General features: G+C 42.0%; 1 protein-coding gene and 1 pseudogene across 2 annotated transcripts in view; one reads left to right on the forward strand and one right to left on the reverse strand.

Moving 5' to 3' along the window:
- The window catches only part of ZNF280D (zinc finger protein 280D), a 111,927-nt gene extending 109,666 nt beyond the window's left edge, over positions 1–2,261 (reverse strand). The window contains exon 1 of one of the 2 annotated variants that reach the window (XM_037502553.2): positions 2,087–2,261. The gene's annotated coding sequence lies outside the window, so the exon portion shown is untranslated. The remainder of the gene's footprint in view (positions 1–2,086) is intronic. The other variant, XM_054701774.1, reaches the window with a different exon arrangement.
- A 7,037-nt stretch (positions 2,262–9,298) lies between these two features.
- On the forward strand, positions 9,299–11,218 carry LOC119239566 (glyceraldehyde-3-phosphate dehydrogenase-like; annotated as a pseudogene).
- Positions 11,219–18,711: the final 7,493 nt, after the last annotated feature.

The raw sequence follows: 18,711 nt of genomic DNA on the forward strand, positions 1-18,711 counted from the left end.
TACTAACCCTGATCTACTCAAGCCTTCAGGTCTTATCTCATTTACAGAATACAGGGAAGGGGGTGGGGTCCCACTTAAACCACACAAGAAGGAAACCACCAGTACAATACAGAATGTGGGTTATTCTACAAGGATATTAGCTTGGTCATGTCATAAAAATAAATTAAGGGACCTACACTAAGCTAAAAGAAACACAAATGTATTTCATGATTGGACCCTGATTCCAAAAAATAATTACTAAAATATAACATTTGGGGGTCAAGAGTAAAATGTGAATATATACTTCAGACATATATTAGATTGCAGGGTTTATTCTTACATTTATTAAATGTGACTATAGTATTGTGGCTGCATAGAAAGCAAATCTTAAGAGATACATTCTGATACACATGCAGTATTTTGGTGTGAATTGTCATGCAACCTGCAACGGGCTTTGAAAACGTTCAGCCAAAAACAATGAGATAATTAGATAAAGCAAATGTAGCAAAATAACAACTGTTAAAACCAGTGGCTAAGTTTGTGTGTTCAAATGGACCATTCTGGCACTGGCAAAACGCAGCAGGAAAGCCCTCCTCGTACTATGCAGGTGTCGCTCTCTTTTTCCTAATAAATCTGCCCTTTTAAAATGTAAAAAAAAAAAAGGGGGGGGGAGGGAGCTTCTCAATATATTTGGTTAAAAAAATGATTATTTAAAAAGTTGGAAAGGTAAAAAGTGAACTCAAAAATAAAAGTGTAAAAGAAGGGACAAATGAAATGTAAAAGAAGGCATTTCTTAATTTTTTTAGATGCGTTTCTTTGCTTATTCTCCTCACTCAGCTTATTCTCACACGCACAAAAGCAAGACCTGGGCAGTGAATGAAGAATTAAAAGGCTTAAGGTCCTCTAGTACTTCCTAGACACGTGACCTCATTAAAGCCCTCTCCCTGAGGCTGTTTCCTCACCTTCGAAACCTTTCTATCAACACAGACGATTGCAATGCAGGTTAGGAGGTACACATCGGGGCTATCAGATGTTAAAACATCAAGAGCACACAGTCCTAACTTAAGTCTCTAAGCAAACCGGCTGGAGTTGGCAAAGAAATTCCCCAAAAGCAGGACACCTCACAAATGCTGAGGCTTTTGTACTTTAAAACTCTCTTCCTAAGTTTCGATTTTATGTGTAACGGCATACATAACACCCAGCCAAACCTGAAAGCCACAAACATTGTTCACAAAATTTAAAAAAAAAAAAAAAAAAAAAAACCAGCTCTGCAATCAAAGCGGATCCCTCAGACGAGGGTCTCCCGCGCGTGCAGGCGCGGGGACACTTTGACGTTTCCCCTCAGAGCAGATTTCTGCTTCAAAGCGTTACAAACTGGGGTGACTGGGGAGGCACGCCTTCCATCCCTGGGGCAGTAGGAAACCTCAGTGCGATCCTTCTTCCTGCCCCATTAAGTGAAGTCTAAAAATCTCGGTTAGAAATGGGCGCTCTGCTCCCCGCTTCTCCTCAGGGCCCTGTGGAGACAATAACGGAACTTCTCGGCGGGGCGGGGAGGTCCCTTCGGCGGGCGTGGGGCGTGAGTGTGCATGACTGGGGGGGACCTGGGCGCCCGGGCTCCCCAAGCCTGAAAGTTCGGGGCTCCCTTTGGTCTCCCTGCTACGTCCGGAGAGACTGTGGCGAGGGCTGTCGTGACAGGGACACGGGTCTCCGCCAACATCGGCACCAGCCGTGCGGGAGACCGAAGGGAGCAGCTCGGAGAACCGCCAGAACCAAGCTGCGGACAGGCGGGAGCGCGGGCCCCGGGCGCCGAGGCGGCGGGGGGGGGGGTGCGGGGGGGGGCGGCGGCCTGCGCGGCCCCGGCCTGCCACACCGAGGCGGCTGCCGCCTCACGCCGGGATCCCTCCCCCGCCGGGGCCGGCGCAAAATGGCGGCCAGGCCGCCGCCGCCGCCGCGCAGCCGGTCCCCTCCCCCGCGCCTGGGGCGCCCTGGTGACCCGCGCCGGCATCGACACCCCCAGCCCGGCGCCCCCGGAGCGAGGCGGCGCAGGCCGCGCGGGAGGGCCTCAGCCTGCGGCAGCGCGGGGCGGGCGGGGGCGGGGGGCGCTTACCGTGAGCGGAGCGGATCGGCCTGACTGGGGCCCTGAGGAGGAGGAGAAAGAGGAGGAGGAAAAGGAGGAGCACGAAAAACTACACGGCGGCGACGGCGGAGGCTCCCATTGCGGAGCAGGCAGCCGAGTCGTGAGAAGGGGGGTTGGGGGCGCTCTCGTGGAGCCCGCGCGCTGCCTCATGGGTAAGCTCCGGGTCAGCCTCCGCGCGTCCGGGCTCCCTTTCTTCTCGCCGACGCGGGAGGCGGCGCGGCATGTGCGCCGTGTCGCGGGCCCTCGAGGGCCGCGGCGCCCGCCACGCGCCAGCCGCGGGCAAAGGCGAGGGCCCGGGCGGCCAGCCCGGGAGAGTCCCGGCGTCCGGCCGCACCGAATCTGAAGGCGTGGAAACGTGAGTTCCGGGGCCTCCCTGCGTGAAATAGCTAGTTCTGAGGCTTGTGGAGTGAGGTCTAGACAGAGACACCTTTAAAAAACAAACCAAAAAACTGTGCCTGAGGGACAAAGACATAAGCCTGGTGAAAAAATGAGTAAAATCAGGGTCTTTTAATGATTGGGTCATTTTGCTGTCTTCGAACTCTGCTATTGGGATGCTTGTAATAACTTTCAAAAATAAAAGCATTTACAAGAACACTTGCCAGGATACTGCTAGCAAAAATACTTGCTAAACACTGTACTCGGATCCAGTTATCCTCTCAAGAGCAATGACAGTCATGGTCCAGTTCTCGAGTCAGCTAGATTTGCAGTCTATCCTTTATGCACTGTGTGAATTGTACTAATTCTTTCTTGTCTTTTCGAGTTAGTTTCTTTCTCATCCAGGCTGCACCCGGCTTATCTCCAGTGTTCATCGTTACCATTGCTTCCTCATTGATTACCACTACCAGATCAATATTTTCTCCAGTGGCCATTTGATTCACCCCCTAGAGACCTGGCATTGCTGCAGATAACCATGACCCACCTGGACCATATTTCCCTTTCTTGGCGGTCCTACAGATGAGCTTTATAGGAAAAGACAGAGAATACTCAAAATAAGAAACATGAAAAATTAGGGGTTCAAAATCTTAAAACATTCTTCAATTATGGTATTTCAAATATAGTTCCTAAAAGTCAACAAAGCTTGTTACAGTATGAAAGTGAACTTAGATTTCACCCTTCTAGAGCCTTTTTCTCAGTTTACAGAGGTAGAAAGGTAATCTTGCCAACTGCCAGAGCTACTTTACACCCCGGGGGGTGAATTATGCCAACCACATTTACTATAGGCTAATGTATAATGAGAAGCTACCATGAAGACCAGAAAACTCTAACCAACATATTTTCACTCAGAAGTAACATTTTCGTGAAAGACCAGAGTATAAAAAATGCTAATGAGTAAATATAAAGGATGCCAAATTATTATAAAGGATACCTAATGAATCAGCACCTAAGAAATAAACTGGATGATTTACTTAACCTACTCCATTCTTAAAACTCTTTCCTTGGTTTCTAGAATACCACGTTCTTGATTCTCATGCCTTACTGTCCACATCATTTTATAGAGTTTCATATCCTTTGACTTACTGTATTTTCAGCCCCTTTATATGCTGGGCATGCTTCCTATGTGTCCTCATGGTACTCATTCTATTAAGTGAGATCTTCTTCATACTCTTCCCTAATTGTAGTAGTTAAAGGTAAGTTCTCCGCTTCCATTCCACAACTCTATTTTGTTCACTAATGCAATTTTGCATGGATATTAATACCCTTCCCTTCCAATACGAGAATAAATGGTCCAACTAGCCAAAACCTATCCAAATTACTTTCACTTCCCTTTTGTAGAACCAAACTCAAATGGAATCACTAATGTCAAAGACATTAACAGAACCAGTCAATGAAATCACATAAAGGAAATTTAACCTAACTTTACAGGAATTTACAGCTCTCCTTAGAAATCATCAGAGGACACCAGCCAATCTGTAACAGGGTGGTCCCCAGGAAAGGGGGAGGTTCCAGGTTCCCTGCCCCACCCAAGGAAGGGTGGAGCTGAGCAGGAAGAGGAGAAGCTGCGGAAGAGACGGAGGAAGGAAGGAGGATGGAGAAGGAGACCTGGAGGAGGCACATGGAGCCTAGAGACACGTAAAGAAACTGCGCTTGTCTTTTGGTCGTGGACTGGGTGACACAGATGTGGGTGAGATCTGTGGGGAGGTGACAATGGCAGCTTTTATCTTGATGTTGATTTTGCTCTTTTCCTTCCGGGCTTGTCTGGTTGTTTGTGACCCTTTTCTGTGGGTCCCCACTGGAAGATGTTTTAGACTTGTGGCAGGCTTTGGGGCCTTGCTCTGGGCCGACCCCATATGGATGGAGTTTTACCCACGAGGGGATGGGTAACTTTGGGTGCTTCATTTAGAAACTAGACTCTTTGCCTTACCTGTATTGTTTTCTAGTTTTTATTAAAGTTCCTTCCCATTAAAGTGTCATATGTTTTGTGTTGATGCGGCGGATGGCAGAACCCATTTAGAATAGGCAGGTTTGTGGGGGTCTGGGGTGCCCCTCTCCCTGTCCCTGTCCTATAACAAATCCACAAATGCCAAGTCTGACACCATTTTGAACTTCTTTATTCATCTGATTCAGCTACTGTGATCAAGAGTAAGAAGGAAGACCATTAGGCAGCCAATCAATTGAAAAGCCAAATAACTATTTTCCCCATGAATCCCTCTTAGTCTGTAAGCAGCTTGTGTTAGGGGGAAAAGGCTGCCCCAAAGCAAATTCCATACAGGCTTTGTGGACTCCACCCCCACCCCAGGTCAAAGCCAAAGACACTGGGAACTCCAAATCCCATCACCACCAAAGGGAAGGTGGCTGGGACCTGAGGGTGGGGTTAAGCAGCCAGGTGGATACAAAAGGCAGACACGTGGGCTTTGGGGGGCTCTCTCCATTTTGGGGCCCTCGGCCAGCTCGCGGCGTCCGTCTAGCTCTGAGAGTGACTTTGGGGTTTCCAGGTCGTCGGATCGGGTAGGACGCATTAAAGACTTTATTTCCCTATTTTCTCCCTGAGTTGTACATTTTCCTTATTTTTTTTCTCTTGTAAATAAACCTTTTATTAACCCTTTTGCGTGTGTCTGTAGTAGAGTATTCATAAGTCCCTTTAAAGCGCGCGGGTGAGGACCCACAGCCAGGAACCCGTTTAATATCGGGGTTGCTCTATAACAGCTTGGCGTCCAACGTGGTTTGCGTTTCACCCGTGGTTGATTTCCACAATGGACAAATACCTGGAGAGACTGGTTTTCTTTCACACTGAAACCTGACAAAACGTTCATCTGAGACTGCATCCCAACCTCCATATATTTGATCTTCACCATGGAAATGGTGGCAAAAAGTGAAAGGGGGGAATTGTTAGGGGGAAAAGGCTGCCCCAAAGCAAATTCCATACAGGCTTTGTGGACTCCACCCCCACCCCAGGTCAAAGCCAAAGACACTGGGAACTCCAAATCCCATCACCACCAAAGGGAAGGTGGCTGGGACCTGAGGGTGGGGTTAAGCAGCCAGGTGGATACAAAAGGCAGACACGTGGGCTTTGGGGGGCTCTCTCCATTTTGGGCCCTCGGCCAGCTCGCGGCGTCCGTCTAGCTCTGAGAGTGACTTTGGGGTTTCCAGGTCGTCGGATCGGGTAGGACGCATTAAAGACTTTATTTCCCTATTTTCTCCCTGAGTTGTACATTTTCCTTATTTCTTTTCTCTTGTAAATAAACCTTTTATTAACCCTTTTGCGTGTGTCTGTAGTAGAGTATTCATAAGTCCCTTTAAAGCGCGCGGGTGAGGACCCACAGCCAGGAACCCGTTTAATATCGGGGTTGCTCTATAACACTTGGAACTCATTGCTCCTATAGTCTTCAGCTTCCCAGCTTATAGGGCTAATCCCTTGCAATAAATTAATTTTATGCTATCTTTTATTAAAATGTAAAGTTTGTTTTATTGACACTTTCAGCCAATTTTTATTTCAAAAACCAATCAGAGTGAACCTCAGGACTGATTTTTTTTTTTATTGTGAGCAAAAAAGTAAGTTGGTTCTTTCTTTAAGTGAAGTGGCATTAGATTGTGAATCTACAGAAAGGCTACAACCTCCCCCCACCACACCTTGTGTGTGTGTGTGTGTGTTTGCAATTGGGGAGCCAAGTGAAAACAAAATGTAACAGAGAAGAGCTGGATAAATCAGGAAAAAGAAGTCAACCCCTGAGAACACCATAAACCTCCAGCATGAACTCCATGCTGCCTCTAGACTTCTCGTTATAAGAGGTGACAAATTCCCTCCTGTTTAACCTGAATAGTCCAAAATAAGCCACTGTGGCATAACAATTATTTCTAGCTGAAGGTATTTGAATTACCAAAATCCCTTACTGCCTAAAAGCAGAGCCTTCCAAAAGAATTGAATTGTCATAAATCTCCTCCCAAGGGACAACCAGGGAATATTGACACACCTAAATAGACTTTATCAAGAACTATCATTATCTCCCATCTATTCTCCTTAGTACCTATTTATTTTTCCAGAATCTTTTGTTTTCCTTCAAGTGCCCTCTCCCCAAGCTCCTCACCTATTAAGATGGTATATAAATTCCAAATTCTAAACCTCCCTTTGAGGCACATTTCCTTTGTGAGCTAATCTACACTGTTGGGGATTAAGTCCATCTTTTCTCTTGCTAATCTATCTTTTGTCAATGTAATTTGCAGCCCCCTAACTACAAATATAAGAGACTAGAGAAGTTTTCCTTGACAAAGCCTATTTAACCTGAATTTTCAGTTTACTGCAACTGCAAGCATCCTAACTATGATGGAGGCATTGGTAAATATTCACCATGTTATTTTCCTCTCGCACACCCAGAAAATTCACATTTCCAAGCGCCCTTTGTTCTAAACAAGGTTATGTAACTTTCTGGAATGTAGACAGAAGCAGTGACTGCTAAGTTTAAGCCTGATTTTTAAAACCTCCAGTGATTTATAGTTCCTTTTTGTTTTTCACACATCAGCCAAATAAAACTCTGAGAAGCTAAGGGATGGCAGCAACATTAGATGGAAGGACACGTGTCTCTTAGTGATTTCATGGAGCACATCTACCACACTGATCCTCACTGAGCTTATTAAAGCAAAACATAAACCTTTACCAGGTTTATGACACTGGAATTTGAGGGTTGTTTGCTACAATAGCTAAAATCACTAACCCTATTTAATAATAGAAGTGGTGACCATAACAAAGAAATTACCATAACAACAACAAAATAAAACCTAAGGTTAGATAGCATTAACTTAGCATATCAGACATGGGAATTAATGTATTAGATTGAATTCATTATTAGGTAGATTCATATTAGATAGTGACTAAACTGTTCCATATAATACTTTATTATACAAGTACATAATTTGTATCTATAAAGGTGCTCAAAAAGCAACATTAGTGGATTTTGGTGTTTTTTAAATGTGGTTTCAATGTACTACCAGAAAGAGATTAGAATAGAATAGAATCAACGAGTTTACAAACAGAAAAAGTGAATAGGGAGAATCCAAGCATTTGGTGACCTTGCAAGATTGGAAAACTCACTACTTCTAGATTCCAAGGAGGGAAAAACACTGTAAAAGACTTTGAACAAGGAATCCACAATAGGATTTGAACAAAATGACTCTGCTCTTGGGAAAAGACAAGATTACCCATGTTTTTTTTCATATAGCCTCAAAGTTGGAGCTCTTCTTTTCTTCCTCAGTTTTACTGAGGTATAATTGACAAAATTGTATATACTTAAAGTATATAATGTTATAATTGGATACACTTACCCATTGTGAAATAGAGCTTGCAAGTTTGGGGATCCTGTGGTACCCCTCAGACTGCACACTAACAAATCATTACCACCCTTAGGTTAATTAATATATCCATCATCTCATCTAGTTACTTGAGGGGTGGGGGTGTCTGTGTGTATGTGTGTGTACTGAGAAAGTGTAAATTAGCAAATTTCAAGTATACAAATACAAGTATTAAGTTGTAGATTAGCTCCCCAGAATTTATTCATCTTATAACTGAAAGCTTGTACCCTTTGGCCATCATAACCCCACAATAGGAGCTATTAAATTGAGCAAGAGATATGGTCAAGAAAGCATATGTAGAAAATAGTCTATAGAACTTTGTCTCCAGAGAGAATAGTGTTGGTGCTTCAACCATTGGTGCCTGGTCACCTTTTTGGGGCACTCTCTTTACCTCAAGTTTCACTGTATTTTTACTTCCAACAAGCAAGATCTACAACTCTCTCAAAGGACTACACTCAGGCTATTGGAGTTACTTTGCCTGCCTTCACAGAGGTTGGAAGTACCTGGGAATTTATATCCGTGGAGGGCCATCTTGCTAAAAAGGACTGATAATGCGGGCATGTGAAACCATGGATTCCCTGTGTTGGGTGGAAATAACTTTACAGTATAATTTACACTCCACTGTTCCCTTGTAGGACTGGATTGAAGCAAGCCTCTGTTAAGGTTTTGTGTAAAGTCTTACCCTTTGCTGTGAGCATATTAAACTATAACTTCTACTCCAAAGCCACAATTCAGCTTTGTGATGCTGGGAGCAGGGACTCTGCAAACCAACTTTGTGATTTGCCAGCTATTCCTTGTTACATGCTGCTGTCATTGAGACCTGACTGAAGCAAAATATAAATATTTGGAAAATTATTAGGACTGCAGCTCAGGAGACTATCTTGGAGATGCCTTCAAATTGTTCTGAGTTGCCTGGATGGGGTTAGGTAGCTCATTATGCAAATTAGAAGTTAACTTGTTAGAGAATGCATCTCTGCCAAAGTGGGAGGGGTCATTGCAGCACAGCATCTGAAGCACCTGAGCCATTTTCTCTATCCTCACTTATATGCAGCCACCTTAAACCATAGTTCCCCGCTTGCCATGCTGAATGGGGGCAGCTGGGAAGGAGATGGTGGATCTATAAATTGAGGAACCAAGAAGGAAGGGGGAGACACATTAGAGAGACACTGGGAGAAGAGATAATTGGGGAAGCTACTCCTTGTCCTTGGCAGACAATGTTACCTTGATTATGTAGATTATATGGTACATTTTGAATTTTGAGTCTCTCCTGCCCCAGCTCTCTGGGATCTGCTTAACCCTTTCTTGTAGTTCCCACTGGAAGATGACTAGACTTGTGGCAAACTTTCAGTCCTCAGCTGCCGCATTTTTGGCGCAAGCCTATTTGACCTGGCCCACAAGAGCATGGACAAATTTTGGAGTATTGTTACATTTCTAGGTGTTTATTATTATGGCTTGCGTATGTGTCCCGCCCCCAGATTTGTATGTTGAAACCCTACTCCCCAATATGATGATATCTGGAGATAAAACCTTTGTGAGGTAGTCAAGATCTCCCTCTCCCTCTTCCCTTTTTCTCCCTCCTCATCTCCCTCTCAGAGTATGGCAAGAAGGCAGCTGTTTACAAGCCAGGAAAAAGATCCTCACTGGACACAAGATCTGCTGGTGCCTTGATCTTGAACTTCCTCCACTCCATAACTGTTTGTTTATTTTAGATTTATTTATTTATTTATACAAACACTGGGTACAGTCAGAAGCACGGGAGGGTGAGAGAATTCACCAGAGCCAGAGCGGGGAGCAGAGCAGGAGGAAGGACTGAAGTACACTGCTGAGGGGAGCAGCGGGCGGCAGGAGAGGTCTGCGCGCCATGTGGGACCCTCACCCTGCAGCCAGGAATGGAACTGGCGCTGCAGAGGCTGCGGGCAGCTTCACAACCCAGCGCTCAACCGCTGCGCCACCGGAGAGGCCCCCACTCCATAACTGTGAGAAAGAAAAATGTTTATGTTTAAGAGGGCCTCCCCGGCGGCGCAGCAGTTGAGCGCTGGGTTTCGAAGCTGCCCGCAGCTTTTGCAGTGCTGGTTCCATCCCCAGCTGCTCCCCGGCCACCAGAGGAGGGTCCCACATGGCGCGCAGACCTCTCCTGCCGCCCGCTGCTCCCCTCAGCAGTGTACTTTGGTCCTTCTGCCTGCTCTGCTCCCCGCTCTGGCTCTGGTGAATTCTCTCACCCTCCCGCGCTTCTGACTGTACCCAGTGCTTGTATAAACCAACCAACCAAATAAATAAATAAATGAATGAATAAATACATGCCTCTATTAAAAAAAAAAAAAAGAAAAATGTTTTAAGAAACCCAGTTTATGGAATTTTTGTTGTCAGGCCAAACTATGACAGTGTTGATGATTCAGACCTCTTCTCTTTGTTCTCCCTCAGTTCTAGAGATTTTAGCTGCTTTTTATGTTGCTACCTCTGTAATATTTAATGTTATATTTTTTACTTTAACAGTTCTTTATTTTAAATTCTCTCTGGAGTCACGTCATAACCCATAACTTATGTTCACCTTCCTTTCCCCTAGCTGTGGCCTTGAGGCACTATTGTAGCGAATGGATTTGGCAGAATTGGGTGCCTGGTCACAGGGCTGCTTTTAACTTTGGCAAAGTGTATATTGTCATCATGACCCTTTCATTGACCTCAACATGGTCTACATGTTCCAGTATGATTCCCACCATGGCAAGTGCAGTGGTAGAGTTAGGGCTGACAACAGCAAGCTTGCCATCAATGGAAAGCCCATCTCCATTTTCCAGGAGCAAGATCCCACCAACATCAATTGGAGTGATGCCAGTGCTGAATATGTTATGTATTTCACTAGTGTCTAAACTGCCTTTGAGAAGGGTGAGGCCAAAACAGTCATCATATCTGCCCCTTCTGCTGATGCCTCCATGTTTGTGATAGGCATCAACAATGGGAAGTATGACAACTCTCAAAGATTTTCAGTGATGCCTCCTGTACCACCAACTGTGTGCCCCCCAACTCCTGGGCAGGGTCATCTATAACAATCTGGCATGTGGAGGAACACATAACCACAGTCCATGCTATTGCTGCCACCTAGAAGACCATGGACAGCCCCTCTGGGAAGCTATGATATAATGGCTGAGGGGCTTCCCAGAGCATCATCTGTGTTTCCACCAGCACTGCCAAGATTGTAGGCAGGGTCATCCCTGAGCTGAACGAGAACTCACTGACATGGCCTTCTGTGACCTCAACTTTAGCATGTCAGTTGCAGTTCTGACCTGCCCCCTGGAGAAAGCTTCTAAAGATGATGATTTCAAGTAGGTGGTGAAGCAGGCAAAGCAGGGTCTGTTCAAAGTCATCCTGGGCTACCCTGAGGACCAGGTTGCCTGGATTTTAACAGGGCACCCACTCCTCCACATCTGATGCAGGGCCTGGCTTTGCCCCCAGTGACTAAGTTATTTCCTGATATAACAATGAATTTGGCTGTAACAACAGTGTGGTGGACCTTATGGTCCTCATGGCCTCCAAAGAGGAAAAGTCCTTTGGATCACAAGCTCCAGTGAAAGTAGAAGAGGAGAAGAGGGGTTCTCTGCTGTTAGGGTGTTCTTTTCCCATTCATCCAACACACTGGGAATATCCTGACCTCACAGTTTCATCCCAGAATCCCTAGGGAAGAGGAGAAGCTTAAGAAGCCCTGTCTTATTATGTACCATCAATAAAGTACACTATACCCAGTCAAAAATAAAATAAGAAAGTAAATTCTGTCTGTTAAAAAAAATAGTTATGCTGGTCCTCCCCTGGTGGCGCTGGGCTGCGAAGATGCCCGCAGCCTCTGCAGCGCCGGTTCAATTCCCGGCCTCGGGCGGCGAGGATCCCACATGGCACGCAGACCTCTCCTGCCACGCCCGCTGCTCCCCTCAGCAGTGTGTTTTGTCAGTCTGTTCTGTTCCCAGCTCTGGCTCTGGTGAATTCTCTCACCCTTCCGCGCTTTTGACTGTACCCAGTGCTTGTATAAATAAACAAATAAAAAAGAAATATCGATCAACAACCAGTAAATTATTAAAAAAAAAGGTATGCTTCTGTTTTCTAACTAGATCCTTATTGATACATTTGGCTTCCACCACTTCGTTGCCCTTGTTTCTCCCATTCCCATATACTACATCAAAATCATTTTCTCAGGATCTGCTTCTGGGTAATTCAATCTAAAGTAGTTGCAGAAGAAACTTAAGGTGTTGTAAATGTCATGTTCAATTGACAACAAATGGATCAGAAGCCTGTTGTATTTCTGAAGAAATTATATTGCCAAAGTAATCATGCACCTAATCAAAAGTCATTTTTTTTAATTTATAAAATGGAATATTATTTATACATAAAAAGAAATGCAGCATTGATGCACATTAAATATTGATAAATCCCTTTTAGAAACATGTGCTGTCAAAAAGACACAAACAACTACATATTTTATGATTCCATTTACAGGAAATGTCCAGAATAGGCAGATTCATAGACAAAAGAAAGATTAGTAGTTTCTTGAGGTTGAAGCAAATGGATATGAGGTTTGTCTTGGTGTTAATGAAAATATTCTAAAATTACGTAGTTGCTATGTGGCACAACTTCATGAACATACAAAAATAACTGAGTTTTACACTTTAAAATATAGATCTTATTGTACATAAATTATGTTTCAGTAAAGCTGTCATTAAAAAGATAAATGGACACATGAAAGTTGAAGACATTTGAACACTGGTTGAAAATGAAATTAAGGAATAATTTAAAAAAATAGGTGTAAATGGTACATTGATGTGATTTTCAAGCAAGGCCAGATATGTGCTAATTATAATTGAATATTATTGAATGGATAAATGGTCATTAACTATTCTGTTTCCTAATTTGAAGAAAGTTGTTTGAAAATTGTCCAATAAAAGGGAAAAACATGACTAACATTCATAGGTAAGGTAATATCAGCCTAGAAAAGACTCTAATTCTCAGAGAATTTGTTAGAAATAACATGAGTATAATAAGTAGGTTATATTTAAGAAAAATGCACAGAAAATAAATTGCTTTCCAATATTGAAGTTAAAGTGTAAAATTTGGGAGAATAAGAGACTATTTTATCTCAAAAAGAATAATTTTAGGGCTTCCCCGGTGGCATAGCAGGTTGAGCGCCACATTGTGAAGCTGTGTGCAGCCTCTGCAGGCAAAGGTTCAATTCCTGGCCGGCCAGGGAGATTCCCACATGATGCGGCAGACCTCTCCTGCCTCGCCCGCTGCTCCCTTCAGCAGTGTTTTGGGTCTGTCTGCCTGTTCTGCTCCCTGCTCTGTCTCTGGTGAATTCTCTCACCTCCCATGCCACTGAATATACCCCAGTTCTTGTATAAATAAATAAATCTTTTAAAAAAATATTTTTAAAAGACAGGTAGTTTCTTGAAAGTCGATTTTAATTGTTCAGGCTATAAAACCATCCATGGTTGACCACTACCCTCTTCAAGTATGAAAGCTATAGTCTCAAAGGGGTGCTAAGTTATTCAAATATGACCATCAAAATTTCCCAAAGGGAAGAGCCAAAGGAAATAAAGTATAATGGTTAATTCTATGTGTCAACTTGACTGGGCTAAGGGACTCCCAGTTAGCAGACAAAACATTTCTGGGTGTGTCTATTAGGGTTTTCTAGAAGAGATTAGACTTAGTAAATAAGATAGCCTTCACCAGTGTGGGTGGGTATCATCTAATTTGGAATGTCTATCTTCTGTCCTCACATGTCAGTGCTCTTTGTTCTTGGGCTTTGGGCTTAGACCAGGACTTATAACAAAAACTACCCTCATTCTCAGCTTTCAGAATTGACTGAATTATACCACCAACTTTCCTGATTCTCCAGAGATAGAAAGGTCAATAAATACATATATTCACAGATATGCTATTATATGAATATATATCCATATATATTGACATATATTCATATATATCCATATTTTTTTCTGGAGAATCCTGACAAATATAGAGGATATCTCCCCAAAAGAAGAATTAGAGCTTAATCACCTAATAAAGAAAATTTCTTCACCCCCAGTATAGCAGGTCTTCAACATGTCTTGAACCAGGATTTCAGAATTGCTATGGAGCAGTAGTTGCTTTGTCTTCCATTCTCTTTTCTCAACAAGATTATCTTTTATAGTTACTTTCCTTCAGTTCCCCCATTTTAAACTAGGTGTAAGTCTCGTGGGAGTTGTAGATTATTCCTTTAGTTCTTAGGTCATCAGACCAAGAGAAGTGATACCAATATCTAATAGAGAGATCTGTACACCTCTGGGATGTTAAGCTGGATGCAATGCCTTGATGGGAGTTTGGGTCATATCCCTTGTATGCTAAGCCTAGTGTAAGGAAGGACATGAAAAATGGACATTTGAGATCAGAAGGGTAAATCAGGGCAGAGATAATCAATTTCCTTCTTTGATGATTTCCCATCTCAAGTTTATGTGGCAGCCTATGAGAACTCTTGTTAGTTTTACCCTATGAGTTCTGATTTGTTGTGCTTCCATTTTCATTTGTCTCAAGATGTTATTTTCATTTCTGTTCTTTGATCCAGTGTTGTGTAATCTCCACCTATTTGTGAATTTTCCAACTTTCTTCCGTTACTGATTTGTAGCATTGTGTTTAGAAAAGACACTTGGTTTGATTTTAGTTTTCTTAATTTTGCTAAGTCTTGTCTTGTGGCACAACATACCCTGAGAAATATTTAGAATATTTAGAAATATTAGAATAATGTATATTTTGCTGCTGTTGGATATAATATTCTCTATATGTCTGTTAGGCTCATTTGTTCTATAGTGTTCAAATCCAGTTTCCTTGTTTCCCTGTCCATTGTTGAGAGTGGGATATTAATGTCAACTAATATTGCTCTTTTTTTTCTCCTTTTTTTTTAAAGATTTATTTATTTATTTATTTATACAAGCACTGGGTACAGTCAGAAGCATGGGAGGGTGAGAGGATTCACCAGAGCCAGAACGAGGAACAGAACAGGCAGACCGATGAAACACATTGTTGAGGGGTGCAGTGGGCGCGGCAGAAGAGGTCTGTCGCCGCAATGTGGGACCCTCACTGGTGGCTGGGGATTGAACCAGCGCTGTAGAGGCTGTGGGCAGCTTCGCAGCCCAGAGCTCAACCACTACACCACCAGGGGAGGCCCTTTTTTTTCTCCTTTTCTGTTAGTGTTTGTTTTTTATATCTGAGTGCCCTGATGTTGGGTGAATATGCATTTAGGTAATTACTTTTTAAATGTGTCTAAGGAATGTTTTGTTTCAAAAACAAAAGTATATAAAAATACACTATATAGCAACATCAAATAAATTAAAAATAAGAAATGAGGCAAAGAGAAGGAAGCTTAGAACAGTGCTTGAATTCAAACCAAAAAATTATTTCTTCATTGGGTCATCATAAGAAAAATTCTACGAATGGTATGCCTTAATTCAAGAGTAGATTTCAATCTATCCAGAAAAATGGATGAATTACAAACCCTTTCAACAGTCTTTCTTAGTTTTTACTTCATCTGAGCTTCAATAGTGAACATCTCTGAATTTGAGATTAACCCCCTTGCAAAATAACTAGAATACAGCTATTCATTGTTACTAATTAAGTAGGGAGCCTTATGTTTTAACAATGTTTTAACATTGTCACTAATTAAGTAAAGAGCTGGGGGTAGCATTGACATTTTCTGGTGAATATTAAAATATGCAAAAAGCTGCCTATTTAGAAAGTCACTCCACCTGGTACTTGGAGTTGTGCCAAAGAAATAAAGTACTAGGAATAAGAATGAAATGGTCTTCAGAAAAGTAATTTGCTTTCCCTCTAACCTAAGGATCAATGGATAACTGATGTTCTAGAGTTCCACAACATAAAACACGGCAGCAATAATTTTGGTCTGGAAAATGTTAAATACTACCACCACTCTTTGTCATTTAAATGGCAAATGCTTTTATACTAAAATGTTTTTATACTAAAATATCCATAGAGCATCAAGATGTAAGTATTGTGAATTTCTTATTATATAGTATTTCACATGACTATTGCTTGCTTTTTTAATATAATATTAATCCAGAATTTCCAGAATTAAAATTTATCAAGTATGAAATTGACATTTTAAGTGATCTATCTGGTAAATGATACATAAGTGAAGCTCTAATTTTGTAACACAAAGGGAGCCATATTTTAAAGATAGAATTGCCTGTGCTGCAAATATTGGAAAGGTATAGTGAAATGGCTGATTCATTAGAAGTGAGTTTCTTCAGTTCTGGAACATCCTTCATCATTATTTCTTCCAAGTGGTGCCACAGTTTCTTCTTCCTCTCCTTTTGGAACTCTGATTAAATAAATAATAGAGTCTCCTACTCCCCTCCAGTCTCCTTGTTTTTCTATCTGTGCTGTCTCCTGCATAATTTCTTCTAAAACATCTTCTAATTTTTTATATACATCCACTAATTTTAAAATTTCCTACATTGTATCTCTGTCTTTATAAAGCATTGATTCTTTTTCAAATCTTATCAGTAACTTTTCACAAGATTCTTATTTTAAAATTTCTATTCCTTTATACATAAGTCAGGTTTCTTAAAATAATCTCTGTCAATTCCAATATCTACTACATTTTTTCCTGTAGTTTTTCTCATGGGTTCTTTTCCTTGTCTGAGTGTGTGTGCACAAGTAACACAAATACTATGTGTGTGTTACTGTGCACTACCAATTATTCTTTGAATAATATGTAAAGAAATTCTTTGAGGGCCTCCCCGGTGGCGCAAGCGGTTGAGCACAGTGCTGTGAAGCTCTCTGCAGCCTCTGCAGCTCAGGTTCGATCCTGGCTGGCCGGGGAGATAACCATATGGCACAGCAGACCTCTCCTGTCTCACCCACTGCTCCCCTCAGCAGTGTATTTCAGTCCGTCTGCCTGTTCTGCTCCCTGCTCTGTCTCTGGTGAATCCTCTCACCCTCCCGCACATCTGGCCTGTACCCTGGTTCTTGTATGCATGAATATATAAATCTTAAAAAAAAAAAAAAAAAGAAATTCTTTGAGGTCTAGGATGATTGTCCTTTATGACGACTCAAATCCCTTTTGGTTTTTTCTATGATGTATAGGTTATTTGGAAGTATGATATTAGTCCCCAAACATTTGAGGGGTTCCTAATTTTAGAGTTTCTTTAAAGTTAATAGACTTTCTTAGAAGTTTTAGGTTTTCAGAAAAATTGGGCAGGAAGTACAGTGTTCCCACATGCTCCTTCCCCATTGTCCACAGTATCCACTATTATTAACATGTTGAATTATTGTGATACATTTGTTACAACTATTTGCAATATACAATGGGGTTCACTCTGTTGTACAGTTCTGCATTTTGACAAATGTGTATATATATTCACCATTGTACTATCATATGAAAGAGTTTCACTGTCCTAAAACCCCCCTATAATTCTCCATTTTCTGGAATGTCATTTACTTAGAATAATAAGAGTATGCAGCCTTTTCAGATTGCCTTGTTTTGTTTGGCAATGTGCATGTGAGGCTCCTCTGTTACTTTTCATGCCTTGATAACTCATTCTTCAAATCAATGAATAATATTTCATTGCCTGAAATTACCACAGTTTGTTCATTCACTTATAGAAGGACATCTTGGCAACTTCTAGTCTCGGGCAACTATAACTGAACATACTATAAGCATTCATGTTCAGCCTTTTGTGTGGATGTAAGGTTTTACAATCATTTGTATAGGGGCCTCCCTGGTGGCTCAAGGGGTTAAGTACCTCACTATGAAGCAATCCGCAGCCTCTGCAGCACAAGCTTGATCCCCAGCTGGCCAGCGAGCAACCCACATGGGGAAGCAGACCTCTCCTGTCTCACCCGCTGCTCCCCTCAGCAGTGTATTTCAGTCAGTCTGCCTGTTCTGTTCCCCACTCTGTCTCTGGTGAATCCTCTCACCTCCTGCATCTCTGGCCTGTACACCAGCTCTTGTATGCATAAATAAATAAATTTTAAAAAATGAAAAATAAAATCATTTGTATAAATTCTTAGAATACTCAGTTTGATTCTCTTGCCCAAGGTTATATAGTTGGGGAGTAACACAGCTAGAAGTTGAACTCAAATAATCTGACCCAGAGTCTATACACTTAACCACTATGCTACATGTCACCTTGTGCTACGAGTCAGGTAAACACAGTAAGGGAAGATAAATGATGAGTTTTAAGGCTGATTTTGGAAGAGGACTAAGAGTTGGATAAACAGAAGTGGGAAACTTTCAATCTGAGGTATGTTGAAATGTTGCTTGGAAAAGTGTGAGATGGTGATGATTGTACAACAGTGTGAGTTGCTAATGCCACAGAATTATAACCTTAAAAATAGTAAATTTTGTGTTATGTGTCTTTTACCACAATTTTCAAAAAGTATAGAGTACATGTTGGTTCATGGATATAGGAGTAAATTAATCTGAAGATAAACTTTTATTGGGGAAATAAAAGGCAATGCAGTTGGATATGTTAATTGAGAATAAAATCAGTATGAAATTCTAATTATAGTCTTGGGGAATCATCAAAAATTTTAGAAGATAGAAAAGAGACGAAATCTACAAATTCAAAGTGTTAATTTGTGCTATATGAAAATTTACTGGGTTGGCAAAGCTAGAGGCAAGAGAACTAACTCAATTTAGTTTCAGTGTGTTTATAAGTACCTATCTCATTTCCTCTGAGAGCAGCTTTGTAGGATGGATAGTATTTTCCCCATTCTTTAATCACGGATGCTAAAGCTTATTCACATTCATAGTACTAGTATTTAGTAAAAGTATGGTA

The sequence above is a fragment of the Talpa occidentalis genome, unplaced genomic scaffold (assembly GCF_014898055.3).
Source record: "Talpa occidentalis isolate TD23 unplaced genomic scaffold, MPIMG_talOcc4v2.1 talOcc4.11, whole genome shotgun sequence".
NCBI classification, from domain to species: domain Eukaryota; kingdom Metazoa; phylum Chordata; class Mammalia; order Eulipotyphla; family Talpidae; genus Talpa; species Talpa occidentalis.